The sequence below is a fragment of the Heliangelus exortis genome, chromosome 8 (assembly GCF_036169615.1).
Source record: "Heliangelus exortis chromosome 8, bHelExo1.hap1, whole genome shotgun sequence".
Lineage (NCBI taxonomy): Eukaryota > Metazoa > Chordata > Aves > Apodiformes > Trochilidae > Heliangelus > Heliangelus exortis.
In genome coordinates this window covers 8848734-8864047 of record NC_092429.1, presented here as the reverse complement: position 1 = coordinate 8864047, position 15314 = coordinate 8848734, and the positions used below count along the sequence as shown (strand labels likewise).

The 15314-nt window shown below is 47.7% G+C and overlaps 1 long non-coding RNA gene across 1 annotated transcript; it reads left to right on the top strand.

Annotated features, from left to right (window-relative positions):
• Positions 1-10747: 10747 nt before the first annotated feature.
• LOC139798744 (uncharacterized) lies at positions 10748-11334 on the top strand. The gene is made up of 2 exons (XR_011726951.1): positions 10748-10926; positions 11107-11334. It is a non-coding gene; the product is annotated as an uncharacterized lncRNA (long non-coding RNA).
• The last annotated feature ends 3980 nt before the right edge of the window (positions 11335-15314 follow it).

The following is a 15314-nucleotide window of genomic DNA, read 5'->3' as shown; positions in this document are numbered from 1 at the left end:
CTGCCAGGCAAAAACTACACAGAAGGAAAGGGAAGGGAAGGGAAGGGAAGGGAAGGGAAGGGAAGGGAAGGGAAGGGAAGGGAAGGGAAGGGAAGGGAAGGGAAGGGAAGGGAAGGGAAGGGAAGGGAAGGGAAGGGAAGGGAAGGGAAGGGAAAGAAAAGAAAAGAAAGAAAAGAAAAGAAAAGAAAAGAAAAAAGAAAAGAAAAGAAAAGAAAAGAAAAGAAAAGAAAAGAAAAGAAAAGAAAAGAAAAGAAAAGAAAAGAAAAGAAAAGAAAAGAAAAGAAAAGAAAAAAATTGAAAACTGGCTTGTGCTTCCTGCATCTTGAAAAGTTAAATTTAAAAAGCCTTGCAAAATGCTGAAATACAAAATAACATATTATCCTGTCCTGCAACCTCAAGACCTCTTCTGATGACCTGATGCTAAAAAGTTGTTTCTAGATTATTATTGTCCTTTGCAAATCTCTCTGTGGAGAGCAGTCCACTTCAAAATCCTAGTGCCCTTTGACACTTCTCTCCAAAAAAGTGAGACCATTGCCAAGGGAAGAGGCCAGGGCTCCTCCAGCACCTTTAGCACTGCCATATCTGTCACTCATGGCCACATCTGTGCCTCTCCTCCAGCACAAGCAGGGGTGAAGCTACTGTGGTGACATCTACATTGCCTGGCACAGGGACTGTCTGTGGGACACCTCAGTGGGGCCCTTTGGAGCTCAGCTTTTAACGTGCAGACCTTTAAACATTGGACATTTTGGTAGCCAAGTGCCTCTGGGGTGTAGCCCTGCAGGATGCTCCCTGGGGCAAGGACTCGCTCTGGCATGCTGGTTGTAAGCAACACAACCGTATCACAAGAAACAGCCCTTGAACGTGGAGATGGTCGAGATCTACCCGCACTGAGAAGCTTCAGCAGGTGTTGTACACCTGTACACCTGCCCCATCCCTGGGTCACCTGTCAGCTCTCCATCCCGCAACCTGTTCCGGCTCCACAGCACCCACAATCTCAGTAGAGGCTGAAAAAATGTTGATAGCAGAGGAGAGAGCTCCCTCTGCTGCCCAACTCTCAGGAACCGGCAGCAGTTTTTTGTCGTTTTTTTTTTTTTTTTAATTTATTTATATATTTTTTCCTGCAGCATCTTTAGAAAAGAAAAAACTAAAATCATGTTGGCTGGCTTTGGGGGATAATGCAACCGTGGCAGCACCCGCTGCATCTCCCAGCCTTTCTATAGATCGTGGATTTATCCAAGCCTGTTCCCGGGATAGATTCTAATAACTGGGACCCAGCTGTCCCAGCACCACGCTCTCATCCCCCAGCTCCTGCTGCCCCCCCAGGGATCTGGGGAAGGCTCAGGTAAAACACTGACCAGGTTGGGAGGTGGAGTGGGGCCACAGCCCAGCTGCCCACCCACAGCCTTGGGAGATGTTTATTTTGGCTTCTTGTTTTTACCAGCTGTAATTAATCAGAGCAAGAGGGTAAATTGCCTGTCTTTTGAATTATTTATTGCAGGCAAATGCAGGTGGATTGCATGGCTCCGTGTGGCTATGGGGCTCTCTGGCGTCAGCTGAAGGATTGGTGTCATCCCTGTAAATTCATTAGCATTTTTCAGGGCCTTGTTTGTGGCTGCACCACTCTGTCCCTTCCTTTCTCGTCCTTCTCCCTTCATGGAGCAAAGATTTATCACTGAATTAAAGCTGGAGAGCTCCTGGCTGATGAGCTGGGGAAGGAGGATAATTCTATTACTTGTCAGAGCAGTTGAGGGGTAAATTGTCTGCATTAACCACAGCTCAGAGCACAGGCTCCAGAAGTCCAAGCTTGTGCGATGGTGTAGGGAAAAAAAAAATGGGGAAAAAAAAGCCCATGCAGCTGAGGTGGTGCCCATGGCTGGGGTTTTCCTCACTGGGTGTCAGTAGCAGGGAGCCAGGAAAGCCACCCTTGGACCCATTGCACCATCTCTAGCATCACTCTGTACTGCCATGCACTGCATTACCCCATCAGGTTGTAGCAGAGTGCTGAGAAAGAGGATGCTCCTGCCTGGAGTGAAGCCCACCCTGAGCTGGGATGCCCTCTCATGACTGGTGTCCTGTTCCTGCCCACCCCCAGCACTGGCAGTGGGAATCATAGAATTGGCTGGGTTGGAAGGGACCTCAGAGATCATCAAGTCCAACCCTTGATCCACTGCCACTGCAGTTCCCAGCCCATGGCACTGAGTGCCACATCCAGTCTCTTTTTAAATATCTCCAGGGATGGAGAATCCACTACTTCCCTGGGTAGCCCATTCCAATGTCTGAGCACCCTCTCAGTAAAGAAATTATTTCTAATATCCAACCTAAACCTCCCCTGGCACAACTTGAGACCTCTTGTGCCCTCCTGTCTTGCTGAGAGTTGCCTGGGAGCAGAGCCTTACCCCCCCTGGCTCCAACCTCCTTTCAGGGAGTTGTAGAGAGTGATGAGGTCTCCCCTGAGCCTCCTCTTCTCCAGCCTCAACACCCCCAGCTCCCTCAGCCCTTCCTCACAGGACTTGTGCTGGATCCCTTCCCAGCCTCCTTGCTCTTCTCTGGACCAGCTCCAGCACCTCAATCTCCTTCCTGAACTGAGGGGCCCAGAACTGGACAGAGGACTCGAGGTGTGGCCTCACCAGGGCTGAGCACAGGGGAAATGGGACAGAGCAGGGAATTGATCCAGCAGGGAACTTTTTTTGGAGGAGGGAGGGAGATCGGATCAGATTTTTTCAGGCAGATCAAGTTTCTAATACTGATAGAAAGAAGGGGCAGTGGATGCAAGATGGGCCTCTTGGCAGTGGGGTGGACTGAGAGCAGCTGAGATTGAGTGCCAGTTCATGGGCCAACTCATCTGAGCTCAGGATGGGCTGGATTAAGGGTCTGCCTGTCTCAGCTGCTCTGTCAGCAGCCACTCACCATTTGCTGGTAGGTTTGCAGGACAACTGCCACATCTGCTTACCCTGGTGCTCAGAGCCCATCCTTTCTTTTAGTGGTGCTCAAAACATCAAGCAAATCCCCTTTATGGGCAATAACTTCCCCAGGGAACAAAATACAAGACAGTGCTCTGGTCATCTCTGTATCATGAGCCTACCCTGGCTTGTTCACCATCTATATTTCCCTCCAGAATTGTGCTGTGCCAAAAATGCATAGCCCAGCCATGAAGGTTTGAGAAGGAAATCTGACCAGAACATTCCTGCCCTTCCTTTTTTAGATTGTATTTATTGCTAGTGGCACCTACCAGCTTCCTCTGGTTGTACAGAAAATCAACACTGCCACGTTTCCTTCTGCTCTGTGGAGAATATGTTTGCTACATCCCTCCTTGCCCATGCTACCCCATCAGCTCTTAGCCAAGGATTTATTTGTCTCTGAGGGTCCCTGTTGAGCCCCAGGGTCTTTTCCATGACCTCACCCCTCAGAGTAGCAACAAAACTCTTCAGGTGCTCTGCATTTTTATCACCCTGGCTTGGGGATTTCAGCAGAAGATGCTGCTTTTTGTCAAGGGTAGGGAAGGATCTGAGGGATGAGGATGGGATATGGAGCACAAACGAGCTCAGGGTCGGTCTGTGAGTCTAGAAAGTCCCCAAAATCCCCAGATCTGTGTCGCTGTTGGCTAAATTGCCTCCAGCAGGATCTGGCTCACCCCCTGATGCATGAGTCTGGAGGTCTCTGCCATGCTAAGGAAGGTTGGTGTAACAGTGGGATGCACTGGTTACCTACCCTCAACAACTACTGATGGAAGGGTGAAGGTATTTCCTAAGGTCTTCTCTTGCAGCTTTGGGTATAAATTTCCTTCCATTTATTCAACAAAGGCTCAGCTCCTCTGTTGTATTTGGGTTGTCAGCAGTTGCTTGGACATTTAGGTCAATCACAGATATTATTTCTGTCTCTGGAGCTGGCAGCTCTCATCCTGGGCCTTTGGTTTTGTGTCTTGCCTATAAATAAAACACCCTTCATTCCCAGCACAGTGGGAAGAGGAGCTCAAAGTGCTGCTTCTGCAGGCAGAGGTGCTCAGTTCAAACAGCTCAACCCCTGAAAGAACTATTAAGCCCCATATTAAGCATCCCTGTTGCTTTAATAGGAAGCCTGGTGAGAATTAGAGGGATAAAAATAGGCATTAGAGCTGCAGTGTAAAGCAACTGGTATTTGCAGCTCATCATTCATGTGGTGGAAATATGCAGCTGGACTGGGAGCACCTGGGAGGTGAGGAGGGGCAAAGGCAGAGCTTGAGGGGTGCAGAAACACTTGTGTGTGCTTTAGACCTTGTAGGCTCTGGTTTAACTCGTGGCTGATGTTCCTGGGGGCACTGAGCCCCCAGAAACAGAAATCTTGCTGATACAAAGGCTTCAGGACCATGGGTCAGGTCAGTTGATGTTTCTATTGCTGACAAATACCAGTTCCCAGATTGACAAGAGGCTACTGATTCTTCTTCTCTGTGAGTATTTTGACATAAAAAAGAAAAAAAAAAAAAATTAAATGTAATTCCTAAACAGTAGTGTTTACTGGTGGATATTAGGTTGCTCAGCTCAGAGGTTTTTGTAGAGGAAATAAATAGCTACTGATTTGAGGGGCCATCATTCTCCAGCCATCTGCACTTTAATGGCCTGTGAATGCAGATTTATGCACTGGGAAGTAGAAGAGGGCATTTTGTCTAATTATTCTGAGTACAAACAAATACAAAATATGAGCTGGGAAACAGAACTGGGAAATGCTTGCAAAAAACTGCTAAAATACACATCAGGCAGGACTCTATGACTGTAAATTATTCCTACCCCAAAGCAGCAATGATGACAAGCTCTAGGTTTTTATTTATTGCTCTTACTTCCTTAAGAGTGCATGCATATTGTTTTGTCATTTATTGGAGGAATTTTGCAAAGAGGATCTGGGGTCTGTTCACAGAGGGTTCACACTGCATGTGTTTGACTGGGCTGACACTCATGTATCTTCCTGCTGCATAAATTGGAGCTGAGCACTTTTTATTTCCTTGCAAGGGAAATGAGCTCTGATGAATGGGGATGAGATGAATATCACATTGTTTGGGGGCTGAGAGAAGAGCAGGGGCCAAAGAGAAAATGTTCCCCTGTGTTTGCCTAGTCCTCTCCTGCATTATTTTTTTTTCACGCTGAAATCTCTCTTTTCTCCATTAAAATAATCTCCCAGGCACAGGGTGATTATTGCATTCAGACGTGATGAATTGCAATGCTCAAAACTACTGACAGCCCTCTTTTAGCCTTGGAGGTTTCCAACCAAAACAGTGAAGCAGGGGCTGAATTTTGGCAGAGGGAGCCTGGGAAGGTTCCTCCTGTTGGGGAGGGCCAAGCACCTGCTGTGCCTGAAGCCAGGTCACCCAGTCCTGTGGCCACCCTGTATCTCAGCATCCCTGAGCTTTGTCCTTGGTCCCAGCCCAGCCTGCTGCAGGATCTGCTCCTCCACACTGCTCCTCACTGATTGCCTCTCCCCATCCTCCTCAGATAGGCACAGATTTTCCTGTTAGCTGCAGTTCCTACTCACTGATGTTGGATTCATCGCCATGAGCCCTGGCTCTTTGTCACCGATTTGTCCCCTTCCCCTAATTAGTCCATATTTAATCATTACGGCGGATAAAAGGCAGGGACACATTGCAGTCATCCTCACAAATCATCTTTTGTCCAGATGGCCCACAAAGTATATTGTAAACCTCATTAACAGATTGCACCAATTAATTATCTGGTATGGGAATCCCCATGCTAACCATGGGAGGCAGCTGCAGCTAGGGAAGGACCCACAAACTGCAGCCCCAGCTGCTGGCCAGGATTAGCAACTCCAGATGTTGCTTCTCTTTGGGTGTTTTTAATTTTAACTATTATTTTTTTAATTTAAAAATATGCTTTTTGAGGGAAATGTTGGTTATTTGGCTGCAGGATTTACCATGCTCTGCCCCCAGCCTTTCAAACCACACCAGCAATGGGGAGCAGTTTTCTCACGGCCTTGGGATGTAGCTTCAGCTGTGTGAAGTTGCATTTCTTTTTTCCACCCAGAAGTAAGCAGATTAAAAACCAATTTTTTCTCAGCCTAAAACTCAGTACCTATTGATAAATCTGTAATGAATTTGTGGTCTAGGCTATTAATTGCCTTTCAGATGTTTAGCCATAGGATTCCAGTGCAGAAGGAGATCAATAGATGTTGAGATTAAATTATCCAACTGTTTCAAAACCCAAATAATCACTGCTTGAGCTTGTTTAGTTTGGGCCTGGGACAAAAGTCAATTCCTTCCCTGTGGACATTTCCATAAAGTACAGTTGACATAAGAAATGATGAGACTCTAGAAAACTAGATTGAGCCATAAATATTCAGCTCTGCAGTGGATCCAAGAATAATAATTTAACTTTCTTTAATGCCCAGCTATCATAGTGCTTAACAAACTCTCCATTCTAGGCAATCCTCAGCTGTTTAACAATTCAGAGCCTCTAATCCATAACTTGGGAGGGGAAAATGAAGATTTGGTTGAAATAAACCCCTAGCTGATGGAGTTAGAAGGGCTTCACTTTGGCATTTGCAATCAGCTAAAAAGAACAGAAAAGGATGGAGAAGAGTGTCCCTGTCTGGAGGCATCTGTAACTCCCACAGATAAGCTCTCCGACCATTTTTCCTTCTGCTTTTGTTGCTATATCCCAGGACAAGGATCCCCTGCAAGCATTTGCATGTAGAGAGGCAGTTTCCACCTCCTCTCCCTCACTTGAGCCCTCCCTGACTCCTTTCAGCCCAGGAAACCTCAGAGTCCCTCTCTGCTGCTGCCAGGGCCTGTGCCAAGGGACAGGGGACAGCTTGCCCAGCCAGCAGCAGCCAGAAGGGGACACAGCATCCATTTACTCTCTGGAAGTGCCTGGTTTGCTCCAACACCAAACCAGAGTCCTTGTCACCTATTTGCTTCTTGGCTAGGATGGGGATTTTGCCCATGAAGGAGTCCTGGGAGCAGCCTCGTAACTGGGGACGAGTGATGCTAAACCCTGTGCCTTTCTATGCAGGGCAGCACGAGGTTTTTTTAACCTGGACAGGGAAAAAGTTGACCCAGGAGATCTGCCCAGTGTGGGGAGGGTCCAACAGCACATCCTGGGCAGAGGCAGGATTCCAATGCCTCCATTCCCTAGGGATGCTGCTGCTTCTTGTTTCTCTGCCTTGCCCCAGGGGTGCTGCGTCCCAGCCCTCAGGGACAATGAGGTGGTGGGGATCTCTCTGCTGAGCTCTCCTGGTCCTCCCAGTACCTTTTTCCTCAGCTTCTTGCTGGAGAAGAGCTCGGTTGTTGTTATAGCAACCTCGGTGCAGTTAAGTCTCTAGAGGCAAGGTTTATAGGGAGAGGCAATATCTTTCATTAGACTGGCTGATACATCAGAAAGAGAAAAATAAAAAAAAAGGGGGGGGGGGGGAAATAAATAAAATGGAAGAGAACGTCTCTCTGGATCACAAGCTCATGGCAGGTCCCCAGAGCTGTGGGTGAAGGAGAACGTAGCAGGTACAGAGGAGAAAGAGGTGACATACGAGGTTTTGGTGTGGGCATTCAGGAAGGGGCAGCAGAGGCTGGTCCAGCCTGGCAGAATGGCAGCCCAGGAGTTACAGGGCTGTTAACTGTTTTTATCTGGTGGGAAGCAGTGGCTCAGTGGGAAACGAGACCCATGGTCAGTGCTGGCTCTTCCTGCCAAACACCAGCAGGGTGCTGGTTTGCCTTCCCTGCCCCAGTGCCATCACACCATCTCCCAGGTGCTGGTGGTCACAGGTACTGCTTCAAACACCTCTCTATCCAGAGTCAAAACAGTCCTGGGTCCCTCTGATCTGGGTCCCTCTGATCAGAGGCGGAAACCTCTGATCAAGGTTCTCAGGACAAACCTGGGCAGCACTTACCCTCAGTGGTCTTCTTGGGGTTAGGGTTACATTCTTCTTGGGGTACATTCCCCCTCTGATGTATTGAAGGCAGCAGAAAACACTCCAAGGAGTGTCCAACACAAATCATCCATCAAGGCAACATCTGGGTCACCTTCTGGTCTAATACCCAACCCCAGTTCCAGCTTTCTGCCTGTGCCCACTGGTTCTCAGCTCCTCTTCCAGTGCATCTCTTGAGTGTCTCCTTCCTCAGGTCCCACCTGACCCACTTTGCTTGCTCAGGATCTGAGCTCTGGCATCCCTCAAACATGAGCCAAAGCTTTCAAGCACCTCATTACCCAAGCAGACAGCACTCCTGATGTTGGTGCATCTTCATCAGTCAGCCTGTTGCTCTGGATAAAAACCCACCTCCTAGCACACAACTAATATTCACCTGAATGGTGTCTATTCCATTTGCTGGTGTGGGGAAGTCTGCCATTCAGACTGTCATTTCTTGGTGAAGTTTATATAAACACTGAGCTGGAAGAAAAAGCTTTGCAGGCACTGATGTAAAAACTATTTTCTTTCTGCCTGGTGTCTCTGATCTTCAGTATTGCTCACGTTGCAAGTCACCTTTCATTTTGCATTTCTTTCCTGTTTTACTAGGTCTGTGTCACCTCCTGACCAGAGAAGCAGGTCAGATGATCACCCATGGCCTGTCAGCTGCAGAGAACACCAGCATGTAGAAGACTTGGAAATGGAGCCAGCATTAAAAAGCTCTGGGATGGGATGGTCTGCAGTGGGAATGGGCTTGCAGGTGGCCCAACAGAATGATGTAGGATGGAGTCAGCTCCTCCAACCCAAGAAAATCAAGGGCTGTGGTGTCTGATTTCTTCTTTGCAAGAGGAGGGGGAGTTGCATAATGTTGGATAAGGTAGTGCAGGACTCCCTCTCTTTCAGTAGCTGCAGCAGATTTTGGTTTGCTGGGTTTGATGAGCATGGGTGCTTAGGGTTGACATCATCATTTGAGGTCAGGCTGGGTCCTGCTGCACAGCATCCCTGCACACTCCATCCCACAGGACACTACTTTAAGCACAATCTCTTCTTCACTCCCTGCAGGGGTGGTGGATGGTGTCTTTTCTTGACTAAAGAGTTCCCGAGCAACAAAATTAAGGATTAAATCTAGATAATTACCCCAATTCACAGACTATTACACATCCCTTCCTCTGCTTCTCGCCTGTTGCTGAGCACACAGAAAACAGAGGAGATGGCTGCTTCCCTGGTCCCTTCAGGAGCACAAGTTGCAGAGCATCACAAAACCACAACAGGGAGCATCCACATGGCAATGAGACGCTTCCAACACCACTCGTATGCCTGCTGCACTCTTAGCTGATGAGAAGAAAGTCCTCCAGTCCTCCTCAGCTCCCAGGCTGCCTCACAGATAAGTCCTCAAGAGTCAGAAAGGGTCCAAATCATACTCTTGGCAGGAGGACACCAGCCTGCTCTTCAGAGCAGAAAGGACATGGACATTACAGTGTCTTGGCACTGTAAACCCATTTGCAGGTTGGAAGAGACACCAGGTGTACCTACATGGCATGCACCAAAGTTATAGGCTCAGCCTGAGGTGTGTTTTGAGGCATCAAAGGCTTCCACCTTCATCACAGAAACTGAAGGGAGGACCACATTGTGTCCTAGATGGGAAGGTTGAGGTTTTCCAGCATTTCCCTGTCCTGAGCCCTGCTGCAGGCAGGCTGGGTTTTATTATCATGTACTGATTAATTGGATCCAACTGACTCCCACTGATTACATTTAGGGAGCTGATAAATAGCAAATCTGAAAGGCACTCGCTCATTACAGCCAAAGTGGCTCTTGCTGTAGGGAGTTAATTAAAGCCAAGATTATGAAGCTTTTTTTGCTAAGGTGGAAACTTGGCTTTTGGGGGCAGCTGGAGGTGTCAGTCTGAATGGAAACAACCTGAGAAGCCTGCACTGAGTTATTTCCATTTTGAAGACTTGTTAACGACTGCAGTTCCAATCAATTATGGTGCTGAAACATGAAGCCTTGCTCAGAGCTTGTCTAGAACTTGCCACCAGAGCAGGTCCAAATAGAATATGGTGACTTCTCAACACTGATGTATTGGCAAAAGCCCTTCCTTACCACTACATTTTGTTCTGCAAGAGTTTAATTGGTCTAGGATATTTGGCACAGAGGGGAAAAGCAAAGGCAGAAAAGATCCAGAAGAAACTACAAGACCCCAGCAGATACCAGACACAAGCCAATATCTGTTTCCTACTCAGGAATATGCTAAGCATTGTTATTCTAAAGTGGTCAGCTGAAATTCTTTTATTGTTTTAAAGACTTAAATGTCTTACTAGCTTTTTTCCAGTAGGTGATGACCGTGTGGCCAACCCTTAAAGCAGTTCAGGAGACAGGCAGGGCAGCATTCCATACAGGTCTCATTTCTTAAACACATGTTCTCCTTGAAACTAGATGGTCTGTAACCAAAGGGGGTCTCATTATTGGTGATGGGGATTAGGCTATAGGTGACATTTCTCTGCTATCACACAGAGGTCATCAACTGGAAAAGAGTTAGCTGGAGCTGAGCCCACTTCTACTGTGTTATATGTCAAGGGAAGGGCTCCAGAATCTGCAAGCACAGTTTTTCCTCTGGGGGAACATGCAAGTATGGTCTCTTTTGTCCTTAGTTAAGTGTGCTCCTCAATTTTTCCCAAATGCCAAACCCTCAGAGATGCCATTAACCATCAAAGATTGCATGTCACCTTGGAAAGGTGACTTGAGCACACCACTGTCATTTACTTGCTGGCTGATAGGACTGTGCCTAGGCATGAAGCCATCAGGTCTTCAGAAACCTGAGCTTGGGCAGACCACCACACACCACAGCACTTTTCTTGTCTTTGATAGAAACTTTCAGGAGCTGCCAGTTTGGTGTCACTGCACCAGCTCTGGTCCTGGGCTGAACCTCCTAAAGCTCCGGAGCCTCAGACAGAGGAAGGACAGATGGGAGGGGATTGACATGCTCTTGTCAACGCAGCTAAAATCTGGATGGAAAAGTGGCCATGTGCCTCCAACAGAAACCATATCCAGGTAAAATGAGGTCTGGTGGCTGAGAGCAACAAGGTGCAGTGAATCCAAGCAGCATTTTCTCCTCTGCCACCAAATCCTCATGTGACCTGAGTCACATCACTTCATTGCCCACTTCCCTACCTCCAAAATGGGAATGTTCATTCCTTTCTCCCACTCTTTTCCCTGTTTATTTCTACTCAGAATCCCAGGTCTCAGTGGCAGCCGCAGTTTAATTCCCCTCCTTATCCATACAGCTCCTGACACACTGGGTCCCTGCATCAGTCTGGGCCCAGGGGCACTGATGAACCCCAGAGTGCTTGTGTTTTAATGGCTCTTAAAATTGTGGGGAGCAAGATGTACTGGTACTCACTGCTTCCACTTGCTGCTCTGTATTTCCCTGGGAAAATAATAAGGCAAAATATTTCACACCGAATGGGCTCTCTCTTTTTCTCTCTCCAGCAAACACACTTTGCATCTGCTCATTAAGGAGCATACACCTTCCAGATCGACCAGGGCTGGTGTGGAATTGAACCTTGGATGCCTTTTCAGTGCCATAGCCTAGTTAATAATTACTTTTATGACTCACTCCACTCCATGCTGCTGGAGCATCATTAAGAGAATTGGCAGCACAAATAACAGAAACATTAAGCCTAATGATGTTGCGAGTGTTAACCCTGCTAAAGTGCTCCTGGTGTCATGGAAGAAGAGTCTTTCCCTTTAGCACTTGTCCCTCCCGAGGTGGGTGAGTGTCTTCTCCCCATCCCCAGCACTGCAGACAGAAGTCAGCTTGCTGGTCCTTTGAGCTGGGACATTGGGACCCTGGGGTGCACACACAGAGCCTTGTGCCACGTGTCCTCATGCAGCCAGCAGCCCTGCTTCAGAACATCTTCCTTCCCAACCATCAAGCTCTCTGCTTCCCCAGTTTCAGGGTGATCCTGCAGCTCCCCACCTCCCCCCGTGTCCTGGGGGTTCCCTCCACCAGCTGTGCCTTGCAAGCAGCCCGTGGTCTTGCACTCAGCTTGCCTGAAAATGCCCCACTTTGGACCAAAATGCACTGGGAGGAAAGCATCACTTTGAGCCATGTCCCTGGGTTTCCTTTCCAGCTGTGCAGGGGCAGAGGAGCAGCCAAAGCCTTGCTGATGGGGGGATGGTTATTGCCATCTCTGGCTGCTTCTGGCTCTGCCAGGGGAGGTTTAGGTTGGATATTAGGAAAGAATTCTTTACAGAGAGGGTGATCAGGCATTGAAATGGGCTGCCCAGGGAGGGGGTGGGTTCTCCATCCCTAGAGATTTTTAAGACTGATGTGGCACTCAGTGCCATGGTCTGGGAACCACAATGGTCATGGATCAAGGGCTGGACTTGATGATCTCAGAGGTGCTTTCCAACCCAACTGATTCTGTGATTCTGTCTCCAACAAGATCATTTTCAAACACAGACCAGACTCTCTGAATACATTTTCCCCAGTAGTTCCACTCATTTTATAGATGGCAAATTTCTTCCCCTGCTCCTGGGACCCCCATTCATTCCTCATGAGGATGTGTAACCCTCCAGAAAGGTCTGGCCAGAAATGAGAAGCAGAAGAATACTGCTGCAGCTACACCAACGGTGCATTTGACCTCAATTCCTGCCAATTTAGTCTCATTTTTTTCACTAATTTATCATTCACAAGATTGGATTTAATACTTCCCAAATTAGCTTTAAATACCACATCTAAGGATCACAAAGCTAAAAAGCTTTGTTTAAAAAAAATTTAAAAGTTCATCAAAAAGGATGAACAGAATGTGACAACAAGACTGATAGATTTAAGACTACTTAAGATTAAGAGACTTTGGTTCAAGCAGGGAATTTTCCCTGCTGTTATTTCCCGAAAGCAAAACTCATTTCCTTTTCTTTTAACAGAAAAATTCAATTTATGCTCCTTTTTTCTTAGCCAGTTCCTCCTCTTTGCCTTCATTGCCACAAATTCCCTAATCTTGTTATTCTTGGGTGTTGGAAAAGCGTAATCATCTGAGCCATGAAATTGAAGACAACAGCAACACTTCCAGGGATGTGACTTAAGTCAGAGGAATTAATTCTCCCAGCAGACAGCTCTTATTTAGAACAAATGTGATTTTTCATGTCTTTAATGAGGCTCTATGAAAATATATGTAGCCCAGAGCTTCTCAGAGAAATGCAGCATGTCAAGAGAGCAGCAGCCACCAGGCTCATTCAATGAGCCCATTGCTCATTTCCCTGCAGAGAAAATATTTCTCTGTGCTTCTCACCCTCAGAGACCACTGCCCTGAACCTACAGCTATTTATGGAGTGTCCAAAGGCAGCACACCTAAAAGGTGTGTTTTGAGGTTCAACTGAGAAAAGAGATGTTCTCCCCCCTCCTCTCCTTCAAATGGAGGCAGCACATGGGAGTAGATGGGTCCCTGCACAACACAGGAATGCGTGGAAGTCCTTGCCCCAGGATGCTGCAGGTGCTGAGAGTTGTAGTTTTTTATCCTCTGGGAAAAGCAAAATTAATGCTTTGCTCTAAGATGAGGTCCCCTTTTAAGCTCTGTTCCTCAGTTTCCTTCTTCACCCACTGTCTTTCTCTTTACCCAGAGGAGGGTCTGCCTTACCTGCACCTACATAGCCAAGCACCAGACCTGAGGATGGGACCATTGGCCACAGACCACATCCAGGGGGATTTCTAGGGATTTATGACAATGCAAAAGGGTTTATCCAGCAAGGATGCAGGAAAAACCTGGCTTGGCTTGGGGCATGGTATATGCTTGCAAATGGAGAATAAGAAAGAAAAGCCATTTGGAGACCATCACACAGCATGAAGCTGGGAGGAAAACATCGGGGACTTTTCCATACTCTGTGACCTGGGTTTACCCCCCTGCAGCAAACATCTCTGCTGCTCCCAGGTGCAGCTGCTCTTGCCAGCCAAAGGTTATTTATCTGCAGTGAACTCAGTGGCCCCATAAAAGGTTCCCAGCCCTGAAACCAAAGCTGGCTGCTTATTTGCACAACCACCACAGGATGTGGGCTGCAGAAATGTGCTCACCCCTCAGGAGGCTGCAGAAGCCAGACCCTTTGGGTTTGCTGGCAGCACATCCTTGCCATGCTTAAAATCTGCCTCCAAACAGAGAGTGCAGAGCCCCAGAGGCAGTGACCAGAGCCCCTTGCAATGGAAGGGAGAGGATCAGCTCCTAATGACATCATCAGCTCTGCCTGGCTCAGCTGGACAGAAAAAGATGAACCACAGATCACATTGGTTTCTCATACCAAGACAACAGCAAAGGAAGAAAGCAGCATCCTTTCTGCCAACAGGGCAGCAAAAGAAGTAATTTTTTTCTGTCTGTCTTTGTAGCAAACTTCATCAAATACCCATCTGGCACCAGGGCAGAGAGCTACATATGAAGCTGTGTTCACTGTCAGAGCAGATTGATGCCAGAAACTCCAGCAAAGATTTCAGCAGGAGAGGCTTCCTAAGTGGTTTTGGGAGGGTATGCATCCCTCTGGAGGCATGGCTTATTAAAAGTATGGATGCAGGAAGATCTGGCTTTTTGGACACGATTGAAAGCAGGGGGTCTGGTAAGGGACAGCAGTGCCAAAGCTGCCTTTGAAGTTTGGTCCTCCTGTGGAGAGAGAAACGAGCCAGATCTCATTTTAGGGGTGCCTGGAGGATTGAGTAATAGAGCAATTCTCAAGTGATTGCTTGGAGATTTTATTTGCAACCTGGGAAGGTTTTTTTCCTTGCCAAAGCATCATGACAACAAATGTATTCTCAGGACAAGCCAATTTCAGGAAATCAGCATTTCCCCATGAATGTGTACTCCCTGGAAAAACTCCTGGGGACTCCTTGTGTGCAAGGATGCCTTGAAAAACAATTTGTCCTCCCGGGCCTGACCCCCTCTGTGCTCTGAGAATTCACAGCCATGTCAGCATGAGCAAGTCCCACAGAGAGAGGCTGTGAGTGATTAAAAGTAGCAGGAGATCTGCTGGTGGAAGCAGTGAAATCTCCTCTCCACAGACTTGGCCGATTGGATGGAACAAAACCATGGAAACAAAGCCTCTATGGAGCAATCCTTGCTGACCAACCCTGGTGGTCCTGATGTCTTCTGCAGCCTGGAGGTTCACTGGGTGAGTAGTGGTCCCCTCCTTGCTGGAGCTCCCAGTTCAGCAATGGGGACAGCTGGGACAGCAGAAGTCCCAAAACTGGCCACTACTTCATGGAGCCAGTCTCCAAGAGTTTTACTTTGGTACTAAAATGGGAAAAAAGCTCCCAGCTTCTCCAGGAAGTCTGAGAGAGCAAACAGTGTAAGGCAATGCCAGGGGAGATGCTCCATATCCTTACTCAGTGTAGAGGGGTTGCTGCTGCAGAAGATGAGCATCTCTTGGGGCTCCACACCACCCTGGGGTCACTCTGAGGC